This window comes from Mobula birostris, chromosome 14 (assembly GCF_030028105.1).
Source record: "Mobula birostris isolate sMobBir1 chromosome 14, sMobBir1.hap1, whole genome shotgun sequence".
Classification (NCBI taxonomy): domain Eukaryota; kingdom Metazoa; phylum Chordata; class Chondrichthyes; order Myliobatiformes; family Myliobatidae; genus Mobula; species Mobula birostris.
The window spans coordinates 52195351-52210235 of NC_092383.1; the positions used below are offsets into that span (position 1 = coordinate 52195351).

General features: G+C 39.2%; 1 protein-coding gene across 4 annotated transcripts in view; it reads right to left on the reverse strand.

The window, feature by feature from the left end:
• Positions 1-14885, reverse strand: part of ilrun (inflammation and lipid regulator with UBA-like and NBR1-like domains) — a 130326-nt gene that overhangs the window by 63850 nt on the left and 51591 nt on the right. The window lies entirely within an intron of this gene.

The following is a 14885-nucleotide window of genomic DNA, read 5'->3' on the forward strand; positions in this document are numbered from 1 at the left end:
ACAAACATTTCTCCCTCCTGCCATCTGGCAAAAGGTATTGAAGCATTCGGGCTCTCACGACCAGACTGTGCAACAATTTCTTCCCCCAAGCCATCAGACTCCTCAATACTCAGAGTCCAGACTGACATCTACATCATTCATTATATTGTAATTTGTCCTCTACTGTGCCTATTGTCTTGGTCGTTAATTATTGTACTGCCCTGCACTGTTTTGTGGACTTTATGTAGTCCTGTGCAGGTCTGTAGTCTAGTGCAGTTTTTAATGTTGTTTTACGTAGTCTAGTGTAGCCTTGTGCTGTCTCACATGGTCTAGTGTAGTTTTGTGTTGTTTCATGTACCACCATAGTCCTGGAGGAACATTGTTTCATTTTTACTGTGTACTGTACCAGCAGCTTATGGTCGAAATGACAATAAACTTGAAAAGCAGTGCCAGAGGTATGCGTCCTCTCAGAAAGGTCTATATCCAGTAAGTGACAGCCAATAGGTTTACTGCCCTCCAAAGTTTTATTACAAAATCGAAACAAATCACAGTAACACCAAAAATCCAACTAATCTGAGATGCCCTCCATCACTTTGACAATTTCTAATTCACTTGTCCAAACCTCTTTAACTTCACCATGACTATACAAAGCACTTGATATCTTCATCTCACATCTATGGAATCAGAGGCTCACCCTACATTTAGAGGCCTAACCAGTCCTTACAGCATTCACCCAGCTGCAATGTCCTCATAATCATAACTTCTCCTTCAATTATGCTCCTCCCAAATGCTGTACTCATTTTTTTGTCCACTTAGCTGTCATTTCCCCCCTACTCTCACCTACACCCGATCTACCTCTAACATTCCTCTCTGGATTTTATCTCCCTCTCAGGAACCATCAGTATCCACAACAAACTCACCAATGCCCACAGCTTATCTTGATTATAAATATTGCTTATACCCAAACTCCAATGATGAGACATCCCACATTTGTGCCTCTGAAATGTCTTCTTCCTTAACCATGGTTTCCCTTCCACCACAGCAAAGCCCTTGATTGGATCGCATCTATTAACCGCATCTCCATTCCTCCTCTGCCTGGACAGAGTAAGAATGGAGTCATCATACTGTCATGACCTTCCATAAAACCATTCAATGCAACATAATTTGCACCAGCCCCAAATAGATTCCACAACTGGATATATTATCGTCACATTTTAAAGGCATCACATCCTTTATCACTCCCTTGTCCACTCATCCATTCCTACCTCCCAGTCCCTGCCCAAATGGCATTTTCCCATGCAATCAGATGAGAACAAAATCTGTCCTTTTATTTCTTCCCTTCCCATTTAAACAAGGGCCTGAACAGCAATGGTGTCAGAACACATCTTACACAATCAGGAAAGCTCACCAATACCTGTGCTTTTGACAAGGCTGAAGAGCGTTGGACTTTGCACATCTATACTCATATCATTCTATAGATGAATAGTAGAGAGCATTCTGACAAGCTACATCATTGCTTGGTATGGAAACAGCACTGCAGCGGACAGGAAAGCACCAGAACAGGTAGTGAAAAGTGCTCAATGCATCACTGGCACCAGCCTACATGTACACAGTACTGAGTGTAAAAATATATTAGGACATTGAAAGGTCAAGGAAGAGGAAGTGTTGGGTTTCTTAATGAGTACCATGGTGGATGTCCCCTGGGCCTGATGCGATTTACTCCAGGTTATTGACGGAGGCAAGAGACAAGATTGCTGGGGCCTTGACCAGCATCTTCATGTCTCCAGGCATAGGTCAGGTCCCAGAAGACTAGCAAGTGGCTAATGTTGCACCTCTGTTTAAAAAGGAAACAAGAGAAAAACAGAAAATCCTTGGATCTAGAGACCAGCCAGTCTCACATCAGTTGGAGAGAAATTGCTGGAGAAAATTCTTAGGGATAGGATATATGAGCATTTTGAAACCTGTGGCTGAATCAGGGAGAGCCAGCATGGCTTTGTGCATGACACGTCGTGCCGCACCAACTTGACTGAGTTTTTTTTGACAAGGTGGCAAGAGGGACTGATGAGGGTATGGGAGTGGATATTAACTGCATGGATTTTAGTAAGGCACTTGACAAAGTCCCTCATGGAGGCTCATCCAGAAGATCAGGATGCATGGGTGAACTGGCTGTCTGGATTCAGAACTGGCTTGCACACAGAAGACAGAGGGTAGTGGTTGAATAGACTTATTCAAATTGGAGGCCTGTAATTAGTAAAGTTCTGCAGGGTTGTTCTGGGCCCTCTGCTGTTTGTGATGTATATGAATGACCTGGATGAAAATGTAGATGGGTGGGTTAGTAAGTTTGTGAATGATACCAGGATTGGTGGAGTTGTGGATAGTGTAGACAACTAGCAAAGAATACACCACAATTCAGGTCAGTTGCAGATGGGGGCAGAGAAATAACAGATAGGTTTTAATCCAGACAAATGTGAAGGTGTTGCACCTTCGTAGGGCAAATGCAAGGAGACAGTTCAAAGTGGATGCCATCGAGCTCTCTGGGTTCTCCCTGTTCCGGGGGGACAAGTCAAAAAAAAAAATCCTCTCTGGGAAGAGTAAAGGAGGAGGGGTATGCTTCATGGTTAACAATGCTTGGTGCGAGCCCCCAGAATGTGCATACACTCAAATCCTTTTGTTCCCCAGACCTGGAATACCTGGTACCACTGTGCAGACCTTATTGGCTGCCTAGGGAGTTCACAGCTGTTAATGCCCCACCTCCCCCTCATACCCCATCTGTTATTTATTATTACATATTATACACACACACACACACATATACATACACACACACACACACAAACACACATATATATATTGATTCTTTTTCTCTCGCCTTTTTCTCCCTCGGTCCCTCTCACTGTACTCCTTGCCCATCCTCTGGGCTTCCCCCCTCCCCCTTTCTTTCTCCCTAGGCCTCCCGTCCCATGATCTTCTCATATCCCTTTTGCCAATCAACTGTCCAGCTCTTGGCTCCATCCTTCCCCCTCCTGTCTTCTCCTATCATTTCGGATCTCCCCCTTCCCCTCCCACTTTCAAATCTCTTACTAGCTCTTCTTTCAGTTAGTCCTGACAAAGGGTCTCAGCCCAAAACGTCGACTGGCCTGCTGCGTTCACCAGCAACTTGTATGTGTATTGCTTGATTTCCCTGCTTCTTTGGATTCTATTATGGATTTGCTGCAAAGTCATACACAAGAAGCCTCTGAGAAGTTTTTTTCTCAGAAGCTGTTTTCAAATTTTTAGCCAACTTGGTGCTTGGTTACCATTTCTCAAGGTTTATGGCTTGGTTTTAACTTACATTTTATTCCTTCCTTTCAATAATATTAAAAATGGACCAAACTATTAACTTACTTAGTTTTAACATGAAAGGGTTAAATCACCCTGTTAACCATAATAAGATTTTCGCTCATATTAGGAAATTTAAAGTCCCTATTATTTTCTTATAAGAAACTCACATACGCAAATGTGATAATCCACGTTTTTTTTTAGCCGTTGGAACAGTCTTTGTTTTCATTCTTTTCAGGTCAAATCTAGAGGAGTAAAGTAGTGCCTGATACTAATGGACGTTTAGTTTCAGGAAAACTAGATAACAACTTAATAGCATTTGCCAATGTGTATGCCCCAAATGTAGATGATCCAGGATTATTTTGAGTGTTTTTTTTTGTTTTTACCAGATCTGAATCTTTATTCTTTGGTGATGGGAGGAGATTTTAACTGCTGGCTAGACCCAATTTTAGACCAATCACCTTCTAAACCAGTGTCTCTTAATAAATCAGCTTTGTTTATTCAATCTTTTTTATTGAAATGTGGTATTGTTGATGTTTGGTGTTTTTTACATCCTTTAGATAGGGAGTACTCATTTTTTCCCATGTTCATCATACATATTCCAGGATTGATTTTTTTTTTATTGATAGTCAAATGATTTCATCAGTTCATTCCTGTGAATATAAAGAGATTGCTGTCTCAGATCATGCTCCTGTATTTCTATCTTTAAATTTCCCTGGTCTTCCTCAAACCAACAGATTTTGGCGTTTTAATACAACTTTGTTATCTGATTAGGAATTTTTAAAATTTCTAGAGAAGCATATTATTTTGTTTTTTGAAGAGAATAAAAAAGAGACATCTAATCTTATTGTATGGGATACTTTCAAGGCCTATATTAGATGACAAATTATTTCTTATACTGTCAGTGTTAAGAATAAAGCTAATAAAGAAATAATTGAATTAGCCAATCAATTGAAACAATTAGATCAAAAATATGCTATAGCTCTAGATCATGTTTTATATAAAAGACGTGTTGAAGTTAAAACTACATATGACCTTCTGTTAACATATCCAATTGAAACTCAACTTCTTAAAGATAAAACTCAATTTTACATTCATGGAGATAAATCAAAGTATTGGCCAACCAATTAAAAACTTCTGTAGTTAAACGACAAATTAAAGAAATTTGAAAAACTAATGGTGATAGGGCAACTGTTCACTCTGAAATAAATGATACCTTTAGAGAATTCTATTCTAAACTTCATAATTCTGATTCCCCTAAAGATAATACTATAATGAATAATTTTCTAGATCAATTAAATATTCCTGCACTTTCCGCAGATAATTGCAAACAGATGGATCAACCCATTTCTTACGAGTAAATCGCCAAAGCTATACGTTCATTACACTTGGGGAAGGCTCTGGGTCCAGATGGATTTTCTGGAGAATTTTATAAGGCTTTTTCTTCATTAATTGTACCGCAGTTACACTTAGTCTTTTTGGATTCTTTCAAATTGGGTAGTTTGCCTCAATCTTTTTATGAAGCTTCTATTTCGCTTATCCTAAAAAAGAACAAGGACCCAACTGAATGCTCTTCATATAGGCCAATTTCATTACTCAATGTTGATACTAAAATTCCTTCTAAAGTTCTGGCTCATAGGATTGAAAATATTTTACCTTCTATTATTTCTGATGATAGATGGGATTTATTAAAAACCGACATTCCCATTTTAATATACGCCATGTATTAAATGTTATTTACTCTCCTTCTAAGGAGACATCGGAATGTGTGATATCCTTAGATGCTGAGAAGGTCTTCGATCGGGTTGAATGGAATTATTTATTTAAAACCATAGAAAATTTTAATTTTGGACCAGATTTTATTCAATGGATTAAATTACTTTATCTATCTCCTTCTGCTCGGGTTCTTACTAATTTTCAAAATTCCAAACCATTTAAACTTCACCATAGAACTAGACAAGGCTGTCCGTTGAGTCCTTTGCTTTTTGATCTAGCTTTAGAACCCCTTGCCATTACTTTTTGAGAATCTAATGATATCTGTGGTATTTTAAGGAGAGGTATCACCCACAAAATCTCGTTTTACGCTGATGATATATTGCTTTTTATCTCTAATGTTGAGACCGTGCTACCTTGCATACTTCCTTTACTCTCTCGTTTTAGCCAGTTTTCAGGATATAAATTGAACCTACATAAGAGTGAATTACTTCCTTTAAATAATTTGGTATCAATACTAATCTCCCTTTTAAAATTGTAAGGAATCAATTTACTTATTTGGGTGTAACAGTCACTAAGAATTACAAACACCTGTTTAAAGAAAACTTTACTGAACCATGTAAAAAGGATATCATTAAATTGGTCACCCCTTTCAATATCGTTGATTAGATGAATTAATTCTATTAAAATGAATATTCTACCTAAATTTATATATCTTTTTCAGGCTTTAACCGTTTTTATTCCTAAATCTTTTGACTCTCTTCAATCGATTTTATCCTCCTATATATGGAAAAATAAACGTCCTCGTTTAAATAAAGTTCATCTTCAAAAATTTAAAAAGTCTGGAGGTTTAACCTTACCTAATTTTAGGTTTTGTTAATGGGCAGTTAATATATGCTATCGTACGTTTTGGCTATATTATATTAATCGTGTAGACTGTACGGTATGAGTTTCTTTAGAAGCTAACTCTGTTAATAAATTTTCTATATTTCTCTTCTTCGATCCTCACTTCCTTTATCTGTAAGTAAACTAACTGATAATTTAATAGTTAAACATACTCTGAGGATCTGGATACAATTTAGAAAACATTTTGGTTTATTGAGATTGTTCCTTTCAAGTCCCACTTACTCTATTTTTTTTAAACCCTCCATGACTGATTTCATTTTTAAACAATGGGACAGGTTTGGTATTAAATGTTTTTGGGATCTGTTTGTGCAGGAAATCTTTTTTCATTTGAGCAACTGTCAGCTAAATATAGCCTACCCAAAACTCACTTTTTTAGATATCTACAAATCAGAGACTTTCTAAAATCTCAATTATGCACATTTCCTATAAGCTCAGATAAGAACTTACTAGACGTAATTTTTAATTTGAAACGTTTTCATAATGGTTCAATATCTAACATTTACGGTATGTTACTGGAGACGAGGAATGTCCCTTTAGACAAAATTAATCTCTGGGAACAAGATTTACACACGTCAACATCAAAGGAAACTTGGAATAAAATTTTTTAAACTGGTTAATATTTCATTGCTATGTGCTTGCCATTCCCTCATACGATTTAAGGTGGTACATAGAGTCCATACGACTAAAGATAAGCTTTCTTGTTTTTAGTCAGATATATTTCCTTACTGTGACAGATGTAATAATGGAGAAGCTTCATTAATTCATATGTTTTGGACTTGTCCGAGTCTTGAAAAATATTGGAAGTTTTTCAAACTTTTTCTTTACTTTTCAAAGTCAATTTTAAGCCTAATCCTCTGACGGCCCTATTCGGTATTGTTGCAGAACAAGATATCAAGCTGAAAACATCTGATTTACATATTTTGGCCTTTAGCTCTCTTAGAGCTAGGAGGGCGCTTTTGTTTAAATGGAACGATGTTTTTCCTCCAACTCATACTCAATGGTTATGCGATGTTATGTCATACTTAGATTTAGAGAAGATTCGTTGTTCAATTTCTGAATCTCGTCAAGACTTTCAAACATTGTGGGGACCGTTTCCGAATTATTTTCAAAACTTTCAAAACCTTCAATTCATTGTTTAAATTCAGATGTTGGCTATTATTGATTTTTATTATATGAGAAGGTATTTTACCTTTTTTTCTCCTTAATAAACAGCTTCGGTCTTGGTGGGGTTAGACTCTTTTTTTGTAATAAATTAGCATATTTCAATATAACTATTGATTAACTCACATGAACATGGGGTAATGAGATTGTTATTATGAATAGATATAATGTTATTGATAGTTTCTTTTAATCTTTTTTGACCTTATATATACTTTCTTGTACTCTATATTCTTCTATGTAGAAACTAATAAAAATATTGAAAAGGCGGCTTATGGAATGCTTGCTTTTATTAGTTGAGGCATTTTGTTCAAAAGTCAAGAAGTTGCAACTTTATATAACTGTTAGGCTATATCAGGAGTATTCCATACAGTTCCAGTCGCCCCGCTATTTGAAGGATGTTGAGGCTTTAGAGAGGTTGCAGAAGAGGTTTACCAGGATGCTGTCTAGTTTAGAGGGCATGTACCATCATGAGAGGATGTACAAATTTGAGTTGTTTTCTTCAGAGCAGCAGAGCCCGAGGTGAGATCTACCAGAAGTTTTTAGATAAGAGGCATAGATAGAATAGATGGTTGAAATGTCTAATACCAGAGGGCATGCATTGAAGGCGGGGGTAGATTCAAAGCGGATGAGAGGGGCAAGATTTTATTTTTTTATTTTTATTTTTTTTTTACTCAGCCTAGTGGATGACAAGAATGCGCTGCCTGGTATGCTGGTAGAAGCAAATACATTTGATCAGTGATACCCTACAAGGATGGTTACGTGCCCTAAAGGGGCAGTTGGGGTAATAGACGTTATCAAGGGGTGGTAAGCAACACCCTAACTTGAAGCACAAGACCTAACCGACTGTTGGTAGAGCAGACACCTCCCAGAAAGAAAGGATTAGGCACTGGAACAAAGGAAGAACCAGAGCTCCATTCCCATCAGATCAGTGATGCCCATGTGTCTTATTCACAATACTGTACTGTCTAATGAAGCCATGAGACCATCAAGATTGCAAGAACACTTCCAGGAACATTATAGACTACTTATGGTATCACTCAGTTCCAGAAGATGAAAGAAGTATTTGAAAAGCATTGTACACTTGAGTCATTTGCCAAAAAAAACTAAAAACAACCTTGATAATAGTGTCATTGCTTCTTACATTTCCAAAATCACAGCCAAGTGTGGAAAATCTCAGTTGGTGAAAGATTAATAATGTCTGCTGTATCAGAAGTGCTCACAACTGTTCTCAAAATGGATACCAGTATTTTAAAAACGCAAACAACAGGAATTCTGCAGGTGCTGGAAATTCAAGCAACACACATAAAAGTTGCTGGTGAACGCAGCAGGCCAGGCAGCATCTCTAGGAAGAGGTGCAGTCGACGTTTCAGGCCGAGAGCCTTCGTCAGGACAGTCCTGAGGAAGGGTCTTGGCCTGAAACATCGACTGCACCTCTTCCTAGAGATGCTGCCTGGCCTGCTGCGTTCACCAGCAACTTTTATGTGTGTTACCAGTATTTTAAATTCACTTTCTCTGAGTATTAACTCTGTAGCTCGTCGTTTGATGAAATGAGTGAAGACAGGGTATCGATGATGTAGAGCTACAAAAAACAGAACGTGAGATACAACAGCATGAGTCAACTGTGCAAGACAATGAGGCATTGCAAATGGCAAATGTATGGTTTCTTAAAAATGAAAAGGTTTATGAAGAGATTCTCTTTTGTGAAAAGTTAAATACAAATATCAATGGAGAAGCAATCTACAACTAGGTCAAAATATATATTGAAGATAAAAGTATTCTGATCAGGAACATTATTTCTTGTGCAACAAATGGAGCACCACATGACAGGCTGCTATGCTGGTTTAGTAACATTTATGGAAAATGAAATTCCAAGTCTGGCAAAAGGCACTGAAGTATTCGGGCTCTCATAACCAGACCATGCAACAGTTTCTTCCCCTGAGCCATCAGATTCCTCAATACCCAGAGCCTGGACTGACACTAACCTGCTGCCCTCTACTGTGCATATTGTCTTGTTTATTATTTATAGTAATGCCTGCATTGTCTTGTGCACTCTATGCAGTCCTGGGTAGGTCTGTAGTCTAGTGTAGTTTTGTGTTGTTTTATGTAGCTCAGCGTAGTTTTTGTATTGTTCCTGTAGCACCATGGTCCTGAAAAACATTGTCTCGTTTTTACTGTGTACTGTACCAACAGTTATGGTCAAATCACAATAAAAAGTGACTTGACTTGAAGTCTGTTTGCAATCCATTGAGTAATTCATTGTCAACATCTCAGCCAGAAACCTCAGCCAGTGACTTCTTTAAAGCACAACTCTCGTAAGATCTGCTATCAACAAAATTGTAGCTCATCCATTAATTAGCAGAATATTTACCAGAAATGCCAAGATAATGATGAAGAGTTTGAACACTTCTTCACATTGAAGTGTACTGGCTGTCAAAAGGCTGCTGTTTGAAACATTTCTTTGACCTTTTTGACAGTGGTTGAATTTTTGCTCAAAGTCAACAAGAGCTTTGGAATCGATTGAATTTCTACTTGGAGATGTGGTATACCTAGCCAATCTGTATGACAAAATGAGAATTTCAATTTAATAGGGGCAAAAAGTGCAGTACCCACTTTTATCAGAAGACTGGAAACATATGAGCAAAATATTGGAGAAGAATGTTCTCACAGTTTCTCTGCATAGGAAGTGTGGCACTCTCTTTCACAGACCGTGATTTTTGCAAGAGTACTGCTTACACCTGCAGTCACTGAAGGAGGATTTTCAGAATCGATTCAAGGATCTGCAAGTTCCAGACTGTGTAATTAACCTATTTCTTTGCATGGTGGAAGAACACAAGAAGAGAGCTTGCAAGAAGAAATTATCAAAATTCAGAATGATGAAGAACGCGCTTTTCAAAAATGTTAGCTTTTGTGGTATGCGGCTACACTGTCATATTTCCTGGTCTTTGGAGAAGAACCAAACTGCTCTTCATTGCATTTCCATCCTCCCATCTTGTTGAAAGAGGCTTCAGTGCAGTGAACCACATACAAAAAAAACAGAAACCACTTGGACATTGTCACATGTGGGGACTTAAGGCTTTTGTTGTCACAACTTGAACCAGGTATTTCAACTCTTGCTAAAAACCATCAAGCTCAAGGATCACACTGATATCAAAGCTGCTGTACAGTGCACAAGTACTGTGCCAGCTAGGTTTAAAGACAAATAAAAACTTAAAGCAGAATCATTTTTCTCATACAGCATATGGTAGACATGTGTAACGCTCAGCTATATTGGCTCGTATTTATCTAGGGGAAACCCCACCTGCCGCCCACCTGGTCTCCCGGTCGTGTTGGTTGCTGTACAATTGCCACCGAAAACAGCTTCAAACATCAATCATCAGCCAGCACACAATGTACATTTTACCAGTTACACTTTATAGATATTACTAAGTCTATGAGATTAATAGAAGTTCAATACAAAAAAAGGAATGGAAAAGGCGCCAGACTTATCAAAGTTCAATTTCTTCGTGCACACGTTGGAGTTCGGGGACCTCTTCGGGACCCCTCTGACCCCGTTGATTCGCGGCTCGGGACCACACGGCATGATCAACCTGAGCTTTCCCCGCACGTCCGTCGTCCTCACGGTCTCTCCTCTGACTCCCCGTCAAAACTTCCTGGTTCCCAGCCATATGAGACAGCATATCACTACGTCCGTCGTCCTCACGGTCTCTCCTCCGACTCCCCGCCAAAACCCCCTGGTTCCCAGTCATGTGAGACAGCACATCACCCCAAGAAAGAATAACATGGACACCCATTGGCTGATAGTACACCTGCTATCTGTTATAACCCAAGCAAATTGCTAGCTAGAGACTTCCTCAGCATTTAACGTAACATAGAAGCCATTTTAATTTTAACATAACAAAGAAGAAACCCCGTATATCTGTTTTCACACATTAATGACACCAGAAAGTATATTGTGCCCAAGGGGGATGTTGGCATGTATAAGGTGCTTTAAGGGGGGCATTAGTAAGTATGAAAGTGCTTTTGGGGTGCGTTGGACTAAAAAGGCTGTGAAACATTGCATCAGAGGTTTTAAGAGATGTTTTGATAGACACATGAATGTGAGGAAGATGGAGGGATACAGACACTGTGTAGGTAAGAAGGATCAGTTTCTGTGGGTTTTATGACTTACATTTTAAGCTGGTTCAGCACAAAATCTGAGATGCAAAGGGACTTGGGAGCCCTTGTGCAGAACACCCTAAAGGTTAACTTGTAGGTAGAGTCAGTGGTGAGGAAGGCAAATGCAACGTTAGCATTTATTTCAAGGTCTCGAATACAAGAGCAGAAGTGTGATGCTGAGGCATTGGAGAGGGCTCACCTTGAGTATTGTGAACAGTTTTGGGCTCCTCATTCAAGAAACGATGTGCTGACATTGGAGAGGGTTCAGAGGAGGTCAAAAAAGATGATTCCAGGAATGAAAGGGTTATCATAAGAGGAACATCTGTGATGGCTCTGGGTCTGTACTTGCTGGAATTTAGAAGGATGTGGGGGGGGGGGGAAATCTCATTGAAACCTTTTAAATATTGAAATGCCTACACGGATAGATGTGGAAAGGATGTTTCCATTGGTAGGGGAGTCCAGGACGAGAGGACACAGCCTCAGGATAGAGGGGCATCCATTTAAAACAGAGATGCAGAGAAATTTCTTTAGCCAGAGGGTGGTGAATTTGTGGAATTTATTACCACAGACAGCTGTGGAGGTCAGGTCGTTGGGTATATTTAAGGCATAGCTTGATCGGTTCTTGATTGGACACGGCATCAAAGGTTACAGGGAGAAGACTGTGGAGTAGGGCTGAGGAGAGGAAAAAAGGATCAGCCATGATTGAATGATAAAGCAGACTCAATGGGCCAAATGACCTAATTCTGCTCCTCTGTCTTATGGTCTAACATTGTGAGTGAAGGGCTTGTTTCTGTGCAGTACTCTTTTATGTCCAATATTCTATGCACAGCCTAGCATCATTTTATAGGCATAGAACCAAGATATATAGGTCACCTTAAATATGTATATTTATTGTGTTTTTTTTATTATTAATTGTATACTTTTGTTTGTTTTTGTGCTGTACAGGATCCAGAGTAACAATTTAAGTAATAAAGAAGGCAAGACAGCAGCTGTATTTCATCAGGAGTTTGAGGAGATTAGGTTTGTTACCTAACACACTCGAAAACTTCCATAGATGTACCATAGAGAACATTCTGACCAGACGCACCACCATCTGGTATGGGCAAGCTACTGCACAGGATCGAAGTAAGCTGTAGAGAGTTATAAAATTAGTCAGCTCCATCACGGGCACTAGCTTCCGTGGTATCCAAGACATCTTCAAGGAGCGGCACCTCAGAAAAACTGCATCCATCATCAAGAACCCCCACCACCCAAGATATGCGCTCTTATCATTGTTACTGTCAGGAAGGAGAGTCAGAAGCCTGAAAGCACCCACTCAGCGATTCAGGAACAGCTTCTTCCTCTTGTCCATTCAATTTCTCAATGAATATTGACCCTCTGAACACTAAATTACTATTTTACTTTTATTTCTTTTTTTGCACAACTACACATACACATACACACACAAACAACATACATATATACTTACATTTCTACATACACAGTAAATGAATGCTAGCATTACATTTGCCTTCCTCACCACAGACTCAACCTGCAAATTAGCCTTTAGGGAATCCTACAGGAGGACTCCCAAGTCCTTTTACAGCTCAGTTCTTTTTAATATTTTCTCTCATTAGAAAACAGTCAACCGTTTCATTCCTTCAACCAAGGTGCATGACTACACACTTCCTGTCTGTATTCCATGCCATTCCTTTGCCCATTCTCCTAATCTGTCTGTACTTCTGTAGCCTCTCTACTTCCTCAAAACTACCTGTCCGTCCACCTATCTTCATATCATCTGCAAACTTTGCAACAAAGCCATCAACTCCATCATCCAAATCACTGACATATAACATAAAAAGAATCAGTCCTAACACAGTCCCCTGTGGAACACCACTAGTCACCAGCAGCCAACCAGGAAAGACTCCCTTATTTCCACGCTTTGCTTCCTTCCAATCAGCCACTGCTTTATCCATGCTAGAATCTTTCCGGTAATACCATGGGCTTGTAGCTTGTTGAGCAGCCTCATGTGTGGCACCTTGTCAAATGCCTTCTGAAATTCCAAGTGCACAACATCCACTAATTCTGCTTTGTCTATTCTGCTTGTTGGTTCTTCAAAAAATTCCAAAAGATTTGTCAGGCAAGATTTTTCCTCGAGGAAACCGTGCTGACTATTCCTATTTTATCATGTGCCTTTTAGTACCCTGAGACCTCATCCTTAATAATCGACTCCAACATCTTCCCAACCACTGAGGTCAGACAAACTGGCCAATAGTTTTCTTTCTTCTGCCCCTCTCTCCCTTCTTGAAGAGTGGAATGACATTTGCAATTTTCCAGTCTTCCAGAACCATTCCAGAATCTACTGATTCTTGAACGGTCATTACTAATGCCTCCATGATCTCTTCAGCCTTCTCTTTCAGAACTCTGAGGTGCTGGGGTATACACCATCTGATACAGTTGCCTTATCTTCAGACCTTTCAGTTTCCAAAACATTTCCTCTTAGTGGAGACTGCTAATGAAAAAAAAAGGACTTGACAACAAATCTCTTATCCTAATCAATCACCTGTGATGCCAAACCAAAAAAAGACAGTATGGGGCAACACAACGTACAATTGCAAAAGAGCGTGTGAACCCTTTGCAATTACCTGGTTTTCTGCATTAATTACTCATAAAATGTTGTCTGATCTTTATCCAAGTCACAATAATTGACAAAAAATCTTCCTAAACCAACAACACACAAACAATTGTACTTTTCATGTCTTTACTGAACACATCATTGAATCATTCACAGTTCAGGCTGGGAAAGTATGTGAACCCCTGTATTTAATAACTTGTCGAGTCTCCTTTAGCAGCAATAAAGCAGAAATATCCTCCATCAAATGCTTCCTGTGGCTGCTGATCAGACTTCCAAAACGGCAAGGAGGAATTTTAGACCATTCCTCCATACTCCAGTTCATGTCACAGCATCTCAATTGGGTTGAGGTCTGGACTTGACTTAGCCATTCCAGAACACAAATTTTCTTCTTTTTAAACCATTCTGTTGTTGATTTACTCTTGTGTTTTAGATCATTGTCTTGTTGCATCATCCAACTTCTATTAAGCTTCAGGTGGCAAACCACGACCCTGACATTCTCCTGTCAAATGTCTTCATACAACTTTGAATTCATTGTTCCCTCAATGATTGCAAGCTGTCCAGCCCCTGAGGCAGCAAAGCAGCCCTAAACCTTCCACAGACTTCACAATTGGGATAAGGTTTTGGTGTTGGTGTGCAGTGCCCTTTTTCCTCTAAATATAGCTGTTGTGTATCTCTGCCAAAATGTTCAACTTTTGTCGCATCTGTTCACAGAACTTCGTTCCAGAAGCATTGCGTAAAATGCAGGTGAATTTCTGCAAACTTGAAACGTGCAATGTTCATTTTGGAGAGCAATGGTTTCCACCTTCCATTCTTGTTCAGTGTTTTTCTTATAGTGAACACGAACAGAGATTTCAGCAAGTTCTAGATATTTCTGCAGGTCTTTTGCTGTTACCAAGGATTCTTTTTCACTTCCTTCAGCATTGCACGTCATGCTGTTGGTGTGATCTTTGCAGGACGCCCACTCCTAGGGAGAGAAGCAACAGTACTGAATGTCCTCCATTTGTAGACAATTTCCCGTACTGTGGACTAATGAACACTC